This window comes from Protopterus annectens, chromosome 5.part1 (assembly GCF_019279795.1).
Source record: "Protopterus annectens isolate FY-2018-M chromosome 5.part1, PAN1.0, whole genome shotgun sequence".
Taxonomy (NCBI): domain Eukaryota; kingdom Metazoa; phylum Chordata; order Ceratodontiformes; family Protopteridae; genus Protopterus; species Protopterus annectens.
The window spans coordinates 174,925,852-174,940,205 of record NC_056736.1 but is presented as its reverse complement, the minus strand read 5'-3'; positions in this window follow the sequence as shown (position 1 = coordinate 174,940,205).

The following is a 14,354-nucleotide window of genomic DNA, read 5'->3' as shown; positions in this document are numbered from 1 at the left end:
TGCAGCACAGCAGTGCACCATGCATATTCATGAAGGCATGCTGACGTGCTATATAACGGACATGATTCTGTTTATGAGTGCAGGGGACGTGGCTGACAGCAGTGCTCTCATAATACACATGATCCCTGCACACTAGAATTGCCATATGACAATTTGAATAGAGCGAGAATGCTTGTAACACCCACAACCCATCAGGGTAAGAAATCTGGACAAAGCCATAAGGGACAATCTTTCCTGCAAAGCCAGAAAGTTGATAGAATAACAGGTTTAGCATAAGCATGAATTTTTGGCAGGGTATGAAGCACATAGCACACACCTCCCAACCCGTCAGAGTAAGGAATCTGGACAAAGTCATAACAGACAATTGTCCCTACAAATTGAGAAAATTGATAGAATAACAGGTTTAGCATTATCATGGATATTCTGAGGGGTACGAAGTAAAAAACAGAACAAATATTTTTTTTTCACATATACAAAACAGTTTATGCATAGCTGCACATGTGTGCCCGTTGCTTAGCTATGCTTACCCCAGCTGAAATGGCACAATAAGTTAAACAGCAATAGACATCAAGTGTAGTCATAAGTGCAATAGTGTAGTGGTTAGAGTGTACACCTTGTATGCAGTCATTCACAATTTCAGCCTCATCAAAGCCATTTCCATTTTGTATGTGCAAACATTACAATTTTAATTTATTTGTATATTTATGTACGAAGTAACTTATATTTCTCAACAAGAGTAGTGTATTAGGCCCAGATATGAGTTGCCAGTGTAATAAAGTAATGAAACTCTCATATAAACACAATTGCCCCATGCAATATAGTCACACAAGAATAAATGTAATTACAGCACAATGGGGGGATGTCAAGGAAGGTAAATAAATCTATATTATGTAAGGAATGATGAATCAATCCCATAGAGGTGGTAGTCCAATACAATAAAACATAAGCAATGCTAAACGTTGCACAGCTATGCTGACTGGGTGTAACCATTGTGTACATATGACTACTAAGCAATGAGTAGCCAAGCTAAGTGGAATTGCCCATTGGTAAGCAATGCTGAACCTGCCCCTTTAAGCACTGCCAACCATAGCTAAGCAGGTTTGCCCATAGCTTAGCTTAGCTCAGCATTTTCAAAACCATCCAATCATGACAAAGGTTGGGAAATCAGCTGTATTTAAACCCTGTAGGCAGGAATACAGCTCATAACTGGTTGCGGCTGTCCACTGTAGGCAGTATGGCAGGTGCTGGAGAAGGCATGTGCTTTTGGGTGCAGCACTGGGGCATACAGGAGTCCAAGGTCATGGTAGAGCTCCTGGTAATAAAACATGACATGAGACTGCTGCAGGACCAGTACCAGGGCTCCCAATATAAAGCGGAAGCCTGGGAAAGTCTCACCAGGTATCTCACCAGTGCCACTGGTATCCCTCAGACTGGTGAGGAGGTCTGGCACCACTATGCCGACTTGAAATGGAGGAAGAGGGAGATTTTGGAACAGTGGATCCAAGAAGCAAGATACAGGAGAGATGTCCCAGTAGTGTGTAAGTATTCATGGCAATAACTGTTTACCAAAGACCAGCCTGTGTATGTGATGGATAGGTATGCCTAAATGTTTCTCTATTTTCATTACAGCACCAGCTGAGTGGGCTGTGAACCAGGAAGCTCATGCCAGTAGGTTTCAGAGGCTGCATCACGAGGCTTGTGAGTAACAATCCTGCTTGAAGTAGTCATACCAAATAAATATAAATGAGTAAAATGTCACCTAGCAGTATAAAAATGTGTATGGTTTATACTGAATAAACCAGACAATATGACAATAATAGCCTCATTTAGGCCATATTTAAATAAAAGTGTAACGGCCTGGCAATAAAGTTCTAAATCCTGGACTGGTTGTGTTTACTCTGGTATTGTATGGCATGAAATGTTGCGTTCACCAAAATCTAATATCTGAATAGTAATGTTGTGTTAACCACTGTTTCCAACACTGTGCGACATAAACATATGTCTAGAATATCTGTATAAGAATGTTATAATTACAAGGTTAGATTGTACAACCAAGAGAGACTTAGACAGAAAACATTGATGGAAGAAATGGCAGTTTCTCAATAGCTCACTTGGATGATTTACAAATTGTTGTATTTTTAGCAAACACAGCCATGGTTTGAATACCAGGAGTGGTAGTAAGCTGTATGCATAATTTCAACTAGGATTTTGTGAATATGTGTAGAAACATTCAGGTAGTGTTAACAAACATTCCCTCCACATGTCTTCCAGGTAAGAGAACTGTAACTACCTGGCAATAAAGGTCTAAATCCTGGACTGGTTGTGTTTACTCTGGTATTGTATGGCTTGAGATGTTGCATTCACCAAGATCTGATATCTGAATACTAATGTTGTATTAAGCACTGTTTCCCACAGTGTGCTACATAAAAATATGTATAGGAATGTCTGTATAAGAATGATGTAATTACAAGGTTAGATTGTACAACCAAGAAAAAACAAGTAATCTCCGTGGTATCCCCGGAGTCTCAAAACAACCCACTAAAGTGTAGTGGGTCTAAAAACAAAACAGTGTAAGAAACTTCTCTGTGTGGAAGAATTTCAGTCCATATATTTCTAGTTAATCACTGTATATTAATCAGATCAGACAATAGTAGTAGAAGTAGCGAACATAAACTCAAGTCAAAAAGTAATAATAGAAAATATATAATTCTACAGCATTACTAAGTATTTGAAAGTAATCCAAGCAAGGCAGGCTGTCTGTTTCCAGTTGAAAATCCTTTATTAAGTACACAGAATTAATAAAGGATTTTCGACTGGAAACAAACGGCCTGCCTTGCTTGGATTACTTTCGAATACTTAGTAATGCTGTAGAATTATATATTTTCTATTATTACTTTCTGACTTGACGAGTTTACGTTTGCTACTTCTACTACTATTGTCTGATCTGATTAATATACAGTGATTAACTAGAAATATATGGACTGAAAATCTTCCACACAGAGAAGTTTCTTACACTGTATTGTACAACCAAGAGAGACTTGGACAGAAAACACTAAACGAAACAACAGCAGTTTCTTAATAGCTCACTCTGATGAAATGCAAATTGTTGTATTTTTAGCAGACACAGTCATGGTTTGAATCCCAGGAGTGGTAGTAAGCTGTATGCATAATTTTAACTAGGATTTTAGGAATATGTGTAGAAACAGTCAGGCAGTGTTAACAAACAATCCCCCCACAGGTCTTTCAGGTAAGAGAAGTAGAAAGAAGCTATAAGATGGTTGAATTATACACTTTGTACAAACATACCACTGGCCAAACCAAGGCAATAGTGTATTGTAATAATATCTGTAGAGTAATGATCAGAGCAATGATCATTAAAGTTGTGAGTACTGCAAGGATATACAAGTTGTTAATTGACATCCCCCCACCATATCTGCAACAATAATCTAAACACACAAATCAATGGGTATGTTTTACATCAAACGTACTGTTGGGACATATGTCCTATTGTTCAACAAATATTGAAATGTGTTTCTATTAATGTTCCATATTGAAATACTATCATTGGTGGCCTGTTGTTATCATGTAACCTGCATGCTGTTGTAAAGGCCACTATGGTTCCATATATGCATGTGTTCTGTTTGTTATGCAACTGTTCCAAATCTGTTGTTTTGTTTTAATGGGAATATCTATGCATGCTGTTATAACTAATCATGGATTGTGTTGACTGTTACTAACCCACATATGTTCTAAAACTGCAAAACCATAAAACAATTGGGAAGGCCGGTCCAAGCAGACCCAGCTCTCCCACCTCATCTGGGCATGGCACCATGCCCCAGCACGTCTGGGACCCAGGCCGGGACCTCCTTGTCTGCTGATCCTGAACCGCTTTTGGGTGGAACCACATCAGGGGATGGGGCTCGTTTCCCCCCAGGAGTGGGTGCAGACAGAATGCCATCACCCAAAGCCAGGTCCAGGAATTGGTGCATAGTGAGCTCCGAAAGGAGTTTGGAGATTTGCTACACCATCTTGAGGGCTGCATGGCACAATTAGAAGGTCAGCCTTACCCTCCTGCTCAGCCCCCAGTACAGCTACCTTCAGGGCCATGAAGGTGCAGTTGTGACTGCCTATGGATGGGGACCTCAGTCCTACTGTTTCCATTTGGGGGCTCATGGTCTTCTGAATTTCAAACACCCCTCCCCATCCAAGGTGTTTACCCCCCACATGTGTCATATACCGGCCCTGTATGCTGTCTTGCCTGTCTTCTTACCAAACCTACCTCCCCAAATATACCTACTATTCTTCCCCAACAAATTACTCTCACCTTAAAAATAAAAGGCAATCTGCCCCCCCCCCCAAAGATTTGCTCCATACATAGCTAGCCATTTCACACACATGTCCATGGATACATGTATTCTAATCTAATTAGCTTCACAACACATTATTGTTGTCCTCACCCCTCTATCAGGGGTTTGAGTGTCCCAATATACCTCCAAATTCAGTATATATGCACAGCTGTTGCTGTAGAAGAAATGGACAGCTATGGGCCTTCCCTTCACCCGTCCTGCACATCCCTAGCTACTTTCCCTATTGTCTTTCCTTCTGCATGCCCCATTTTTCACCACTTTCCTATCACTCCTTTTTTCTTTTTTTTAAAGAAATTAGTGCGGGGATAAGTGAGAGTAAGCTCTTTTAAGCAGTGATAAGCAGGATTAAGCCTGTTTGCACAGCGGTAAGCAATGCCTATACAGATTAAGCACTTTTAAGGCTGTCTGTAAGCATATTTATCTGGAAGTTAGAATTCCTTACCACAGCGCAAACCCACTTACAACTGCTTAAAAGTGTCTTAATCCCTCTGTATCCAATAGCCCTTGTTCTGCCCAGCAACAAAATAATCAGCCCTTGCAAGCCTTCAACCCAGGACCCTACACACCACAGCCACAGCAATTTACCACTAAGCTATCTGAGCTGTAGATATGTCTAATGTTTTTTCAAACATATCATGCAGCACAGTCATTCAACAGTAGGGAAAATGTATATATATATATATATATATATATATATATATATATAGTGCAGTCAGACATTGGATCCACACTCTGAACCTCTTACTGCAACAAATCTGACAAAGGCTGTATAAATGGGGGTGAAGGGCCCAAACTAGGAACCTCTTCTAATTATTGCCCTTATCCCTTCCTCCACAGCAGAACTGTTCTGCCTTGCAACAAAATAATAAGGCCTGCCAAGTCCTGGACCCAGGGCCTTGTAAACTATGATCAAAGCAATGTATCATTATACCATCTGAGCCCTACAAAATAGTGATGACATCCCAAAGACATTAGTTAGTACAGTCATCCAACAGCAGGGAAAGGAGTCTGTAGAATCAGTTAGTCTATATATACATGTATGTATGTCTGGTGATGCATATATGTGGAGAAATATATGCATGATATTGATATAGATATATATATATATATATATATATATATATATATATATATATATATATATATATATATATATCATCGGAAAGACCGACAAGGGTAATGTGTGATCGGGACTCGGTAAGTGTGCGACAGTGACGGAGTTAGGAGCAGTCAGGTAAGTGTGCGATATTGTGGGATTTTGGGTTAGGCTGTGGGAAAGGTGAGTGTGTGTTAGTGTCGGAGTTAGGGTTCGGGTAAGGTAAGTGTGTGATAGTGAGGGACTGTAGTTTAGGGACGGGTTAAGTGAGTTAGGTTTAGAGTCTTGGTAGGGTGTGTGTGCGATAGTGACGGGCTTTATGTTTTTGGGTGGGTTAAGTGAGTTAGGGTTAGGGTGCAGGTAGGTGAAGTGTGCGATAGCGTCGGACCTTGGGGTTAGGGGTGGGTTAAGTGAGTTAGGGTTAGGGTGCAGGTAGGTGAAGTGTGCGATAGTGTCGGACCTTGGGGTTAGGGGTGGGTTAAGTGAGTTAGGGTTAGGGTGCAGGTAGGGTGAGAGTGCGATAGTGTTGGACCTTAGGGTTAGGGTTTGGGTTAGGGCTAGTGGCTATGCTATGTTGTGTAATGTGTTGTTTACGTTCGGTGTGTCGGTGTTATGGTGTTTGGTGTTTTGCGTTGTCGGTTTTGTGTGTTGTCGGTTATCTGGTCTCGGTGATTTGTGTGTCGGCGAACTGGTGTGTCGGTCTTTCAAAGTAGACCCGTATATATATATCTATCTATAGAAAGAGAGAGATACATCCACATTCATATTCACATATATGTATATATATATATATATATATATATATATATATATATATATATATATATATATATATATATATATATATATATATATATATATATATATATATACATATATATATATATATATATATATATATATATATATATATATATATATATATATATATATATATATATATATATATATATATATATATATGCATATATATATATATATATATATATATGTATATATATATATATATGTGTGTGTGTGTGTGTGTGTGTGTGTGTGTGTGTGTGTGTGTGTGTGTGTGTGTAGACATAAATATACAGAAATATATGGCAGTTACAAAGACAATCAGAGGGTCATGCTGCTGCACACTGGAATTCTAAATCTGGAAACCAACTCACTGGAAGTGTTCCTTAAAATGGGGAACAATGACATATGTGATGTAACAGAGACCTGTATAAAGGCAGCAGGAAGCACCCCTAAAGTACCAGCCTATAATTAATTCCACAACTTTTGGCTGCAGAACGTGGACCAAAGCTCCAAAGGTGGTGATAATTTCATATTCATAAAGGATGCACACACCTCCAGAATGGGAGACCAACATTATGCATTACAGATCCTGCAGGAGTAGCTGACATTGGGTTAGTGGTTCAGGTAGCAGCCTGCTATAGGTCCCCATACATGTCCCAAGACTCAAACTCCATGTCCATAAATCCCCTGGAGAATATCAGTGTCCAAACTAACACTATCATAATGGTTAACGTCAACTACCCCATCATTAAGTGGGAAAGCTACTCATGTACCAATGCACATGCCCATCACATCGACCGGGTCCTTCCTAACATGGGCGATTGTTGCTCTACACCAATAGTCAACACCTCACGTGATATATCTGAACACAAAGTAATCACCTTTGGAAATCCACAGCCATCCTACCTACACTGCACAGGTAACCACCATGAAAAGCCTTCCCAAAGCTAACTATGGCCTCATAAAATCAGAGTTGGCTAACCTCATGCAACCATGCAAATGGAAACTAGTTGCATGACAGCTGAATTAAATAACAATGCACTATGAACACATACACAAATGCATGGATAGTGCCTTACCCAATACAACCAGGACCCTCACCTCCAAAAAGGAAGCTGATCTGGTGGTCCTCTGCAATAAAGACACTGTACAACAGAAGGAGGGAACCGGTATGGAATAAGGTGATGTCCCAAGACAGGAAATAAACCCTTATCAGCTCCAATGAATATTTGAGATCCCTCATCAAAATACAAAGTTAGCTGTGAAAACAGACTTGGAGCACATAGTAAAGACAACCGCAAGGCCTCATACAGTTATGTAAAGAATGTCCATGGCAATACCAAGAATTGTTCAGAGCTACTAGACAATGATACCTCCCAGAATGAGTCAACAAATAATGCCAATATATAATGGCTGGCATCTTGAGTGCAAACATTACCCCTCACCCCCCCAAAGGACCTATCACAATGCCAGTACACCACCAGGCACCCAGAATTACTGCAGCACAGGTTAAAACACCACTATCCAAGGCTAAGAATACAGCTTCTATGGAACCTGAGAATATCCCTGGCTGTGTTCTACATGAACTACAGAATAACATGGCACCCTACCTGTGTGCCCTGTTCAAGCACAGCCTTACCTCAGTCTTTGTCCCTACTGAATTGTGCACTGCTACAGTCAATCCTCTCCACAAATGAGGTGTAACTACAGACCCTGGGAAATACTGCCCCAACTGCCTGACAAGTCTGTTATGTGAAGCTATGGAATGCATCATCATGCACCTAATAAACAGGGATATGGGAATCTGCAGACTCAGAATCCCACACAGTTTACCTTTGTGAAGGGTAGGTCATACCTGCTCATTCAACCTGATCAACCTCTTGCGATCAGTCACCTGAGCTCTGGATGAAGGCAAGGTGACACATACAGCCTACATTGATCTGGCCAAAGCCTTTGATAACATTCCACACTTACTAAGCTCAGCATCAACCCCTATATCACTAGGTGGGAACAGAGGCACAAACATAGGGGTAGACTGGACATACTACTGTCATACATTCAGACAGTTGCAGATGTCACTGGGTTTGTTGTAACATCCTTTATGAGGAATATGACATCGGTAATACCAATAGATGTGAATATTTACTGACCTCATTCCTCAGAGTCCACAACTGATTTATCAAGGACAACAACTGTCTGGTGAACACACAAAACATGACAGGCAGACATGTGGCCAGTCTGTGCACAGTGTGCCAGTGGAGAGGTATGTCAGAGACATATTGCTATAAGTCGTGATGTCGCACACTAAATGCATGTTCAAACAGACCCTGTCAATCTATCAAACCACCATGTGTATAACAGCACTGATGACAAAGAATATGTTCACAACTCTGGGGATATGCCCCTCATGTTGGTTGGCTGTCTCCACATGTCCTGTCCTGTGATGTATTGCCACCCACTGTATGTGAATCTGTAGACCACCACCTCTGTAATGTCCCTCACACAGGCAAGGAAATGGGGCAAGGCCCACATTAAGGAATGTCCCATATGTTGGAACCAGCAGCAGTGTCCAGGCCCACAGCACAATACAATGTTGGCAGCTACACAGTGGTACGGCCATAGCAATACCTGACATCTGCACATCTGTATAGAGGACAGACAGAAAGTAGATAGCCAACAGGTTATGCATTAGGATGAATGTTTTGAAAGATACACATCTGAAACTGAAGGGTATGCTATTACAACATGACAGCAGTGCTAAACGACATGTCCAAAGAACATAGTAGTCTACAGTTAATATCAACATATCAGATCAATATCCAATAGATTTTACATTTGTTGACTGGGTTAGCCCAACTGGATATATGTCCATTTTCAGTGGAGGCCCGGGGAGAAAAGCTCCAAGATAATAATGCACATTGAACATTTAGTAAATGCTAGTTTTAAGCAGATTACAGTCATAAGCAATACTAGCATTTAGCACATAAGCACATATAGTACTAACTTATTATAAAACACTTTGCAAAACATAACATTATTTTCAAAGTTATATATACATAACATTGCATTCAGGATGAAGACACATTGAGCAGCAGTTATACAGTTGACCCTTCCTGAAATGGTGTGGTAGAAAAAAGTTAGAAGTAGTTGAAGTTAAGGCACCTACAAGGTACTAAATACTCAGAGTCTAGCTTTGCATGCAGGGGTGTATAGTTCCTGTACTACAATCTGCAATCTACTCTTACTTGAATAAGCACTGTTAAAAGTACTAACGTAATGATACCATATGTGTTTAACTATTTCTGTCAACCAGTGCACTGTAGTTGGTGTAACATGCAAGTTTACTATAGGGAAGAGACAAGTGTGCAATTAGGAATGATTGGTATCTATCAATATATATATATATATATATATATATATATATATATATATATATATATATATATGTATACAAATATATTTATTATTTATTTTATTTTATTTTACATTTGTTGGACCGGGCTAGTCTAGCTGGAGATATTTCCATTTTCAGTAGAGGCCCGGGGAGAAAAGCTCCACATACTTAATAAGAATATATAAAAAAAAAAAAAAAAAAAAAAAAAAAGCAATAAGAGGCAATGCCACATACATTAGAAAGGAATTAACGTAACATTTTAAAGTAAACCATTGGGTTAAAAATGTGGAAGATAACATTTACAACATTTATTGGCAGAGTAGTAATGTAAAAGAAGAGAGAGAAGATAGGTTACAGGCTAATAGTAGAGTATTAGTCAGGGTTGCAGCAAGGGCATAACCATTGAAGTTTTAGGTGATTTTTAAGATTAAGTTTGAAGAGGGGAAAAGAGGAAATAGAGGTTAGGTTGGGTGGCAGCATGTTCCATTGCTTACCTGTGGTGGTGTTGAACAAGGAGTCACCAGCTAAGTTGTTAGATATACATATATATTTATACACACACACACACACACACACACACACACACACACACACACATATATATATATATATATATATATATATACTCATTTATAGGAGTGTGTTGCCATGACATTGGCTACTGGAAGAACTACATAGCTGCTCTGCATGCAATTAACAAGTGGGGAACCCCAATAGGTGCACAGGCCATCACCTGGTCTTGAGCATCACCTACAAAAGTCATGCTGCCACCTATTCATGCTGCATCCATCCTATACCAAGGCCACATGTGTGTCTGCTGACAATAACTCCCTCTCACAATTACCTAGGACCCTCTGGTCTGCATATGGAATAGCGGCCTGAAGCTGGTGAGTATTCCATTGTTCTGTTGTTGCCTGGCAATACCCCAGGCATGTGAAGCACATGCAATTTACCATGCACACATCCATCAGTAATAGCTATATTGCTTTATGTAATAGCTATATTGCTCGTTGTGCATGTTCACTTGTGCTCGGATTAACTGTATTCCATCACAGTGATCACCACTGGAGCCTATCTAATGTGACTTCAGCATTCCTGTAGCATACCTCACAACTTGTCAGTGCCAAGACGTCTGGACAGAGGCTAGCAAATTGTGCTGGACAAACGGCCTTAGGTAAGGTCATACGTGACACATTACTGGTATACAGTGGATATAAATTGTGTGCACACCCCTCTTAAGATGCAAGGTATTCCTGTTACATACTAATTTGGACCACAACATGACAGTCCACACCTCTTCCAGGCTTTAATGTGACCCATAACAGGTACAGTTCACTTGTAAAACAAAGCATCTGGACTCATGAATTGCACCTACAAGGCAGGCCACCTGTAAGGGTGGCAGACATCCTATCAGCATAATGCCTCAGTCAGGTATGATACCTCATGCTACAATATGTGTCAGTGCACTCACTGTGGCCTATTTGACTATAATATCATATACATGGGCATTGTTAAGACACACAGACCACTTCCAACCATGTATAGGTTTCAAACATATGGATATTCCAGATACATGTGTACAGAGGACTGTACAATGGTTAACCTGCTGCATGTGAGGCAGATGCTGTCACCACATTATATAAAGTAATGGCAGCAAGAGATGATCACCAGCCGTGTATGGTATACACATCAAAATGTTATAAGTCACACATGATATGATCCTCACACACACACAAACAGTTGCTAACATTAGCATCAGAACTCCTGCCTTTCTAGGTATTCCTACTATAGTGTTACACAGGTATGAGACGCGCTGCAGAGCTTATACATTTCCAAGGTAAGTGTATAGGGTAGTCTTCTTCTTTCGGCTGCTCCCATTTGGGGTTGCCACAGTGGATCATCTGATTACATTTCTTCCTGTCCTCTGCATCTTGCTTTGTCACACCAACCACCTGCATGTCCTCTCTCACCACATCCATAAACCTTATCTTAGGTCTTCCTATTTTCCTGTTACCTGGCAGCTTCATCCTTAGCATGTTTATCCTAATATACTCTGCATCCCTCCTTAGCACATGTCCAAACCAACGTAATCTTGCCTCTCTGGCTTTATCTCCAAACCTTCCAACCTGGGCTGACCCTTTAATATACTTACTCCTGATCCTGTCCACCCTTGTCACGCCCAGTGCAAATCTTAACATCTTTAACTCTGCCATGTCCAGCTCTGACTCCTGCCTTTTTGTCAATGCCACTGTCTCCAGCCCATATAACATAGCTAGTCTCACTACCCTCTTGTAAACCTTCCTTTTCACTCTTATTGGTACTTGTCTGTCACAAATCACTCCTGACACTCTTCTCCACTCACTCCATCCTGCCTGTACTCTCTTCTTCACCTCTCTTCCACACTCAACATTACTCTGAACTGTTGATCTCAAGTATTTAAACTCATCCACCTTCACCACCTCTACTCCCTGCATCCTCACCATTCCTCTATCCTCCCTCTCATTCATCCACATATATTCTGTCTTAGTCCTGCTGACCTTCATTCCTCTTCTCTCTAGAGCATATCTCCACCTCTCCAGGGTCTCATCCACCTGTTCCCTACTCTCACTACAGATCATAATGTCATCTGCAAACATCATAGTCCACGGGGAGTCCTGTCTGATCTCGACTGTCAACCTGTCCATCACCATTGCAAATAAGAAAGGGCTCAGAGCTGATCCTTGATGTAATCCCACCTCCACCTTAAACACATCTGTCACTCCCACTGCAGACCTCACCGCTGTCACACTACCCTCGTACATATCCTGTACCACTCTTACATACTTCTCTGACACTCCCGACTTCCTCATACAATACCACAACTCCTCTCTAGACACTCTGTCATATGCTTTCTCTAAGTCCACAAATACACAATGCAGCTCCTTCGTTCCTTTTCTGGACTTCTCCATCAACACTCTCAGAGCAAACATCACATCTGTAGTGCTCTTTCCTGGCATGAAGCCATAGTGCTGATCACTAATTATCATCTTCCTTCTTAACCTAGCTTCCACTACTCTTTCCCATAACTTCATGCTATGACTGATCAGTTTAATCCCTCTGTAGTTACTACAGCTCTGCACTTCACCCTGATTCTTAAAAATTTGTACCAAACACTTTTTCTCCATTCCTCAGGCATCCTCTCACTTTCCAAGATTTCATTAAACAATCGACTTAAAAACTCCACTGCCATTTCACCTAATCACCTCCATGCTTGCACAGGTATGTCATCTGGAACAATAGCCTTTCCAGTCTTCATCCTCTTATCTATCCTTACTTTCTCCTTGCTAATCTACTGCACTTCATGATTCACTATCCGCACATCATCCAACCTTCTCTTCCTCTCATTCTCTTCATTCATCAGCCTCTCAAAGTACTCTTTCCATCTGCTCAACACACTCTCCTTGCTTGTGAGTATGTTTCCCTCATTATCCTTTATCACCCTTACCTGCTGCACATCTTTACTAGCTCGGTCCCCCTGTCTAGCCAATTGGTACAGGTCCTTTTCTCTCTCCTTAGTGTCCAACCTTTCATACAACTCTCCATACGCCTTATCCTTAGCCTTCACCATCTCTCTCTCTCTCTTTGCCATGCACCTCATCTCCTTATACTCCTGTCTACTTTCTTCATCTCTCTGACAATCCCACTTCTTCTTTGCCAACCTCTTTCTCTGCATACTCTCCTGTACTTCCTCATTCCACCAGGTCTCCTTGTCCTCCTTCCTCTTTCCAAATGTCAAACCAAGCACCTTTCTAGCCATCTCCCTTACTAGTTCTGCTGTAGTTACCCAGCTATTCTGTAACTCTTCACTGCCACCCAGTGTCTGTCTTAACTCTTCCCTGAACATCACCTCACAATTACCCTTTTTCAGTTTCCACTGTTTGATCCTTGGTGCTGACCTCACACTCCTCCTCCTCTTCTTGATCACCAGTGTCATCCTACAAACCACAAAACTATGCTGTCTAACTATACTTTTCCCCTGACACCACTTTGCAACCTCCAATCTCCTTCAGACTGGCCCTTCTACATAACATATAATCAGCCTGTGTGCATCTTCCTCCACTCTTGTACGTCACCCTATGCTCCTCCCTCTTGTTAAAATACATATTCACCACAGCCATGTCCATCATTTTCACAAAATCCACTACCATCTGACCTTCTGCATTCCTTTGTTTAACACCATACCTACCCATCACTTCCTCATCCTCTCTGTTCCCTTCACCAACATGCCCATTGAAATCTGTTCCAGTCACCACCCTCTCACCATTGGGTACAGTCATCACCACATCATCCAACTCACTCCAAAAGTTTATCCATCGCACACCAAATTTGTGGAGCATATGCACTAACAACATTCATTACATCATCAATTTCCAGCTTCATAAACATCACTCTAGCTGACACTCTTTTCACCTCCAAAACACTCTTAGCAAACTCTTCCTTCAGGATAACGCCTACACCATTTCTCCTCCCATCCACACCATGATAAAATAATTTGAACCCGCCTCCTATACACCTAGCCTTTCTCCCCTTCCATCTGGTCTTTTGCACACACAATATACCAACCTTCCTTCTGTCCATCATATCAGCTAGCCCTCTCCCTATACCAGTCATAATACCAACATTCAAAGTTCTGACCCTCACTACCACAGTCCTAGCCTTTACCTGCCTTTGG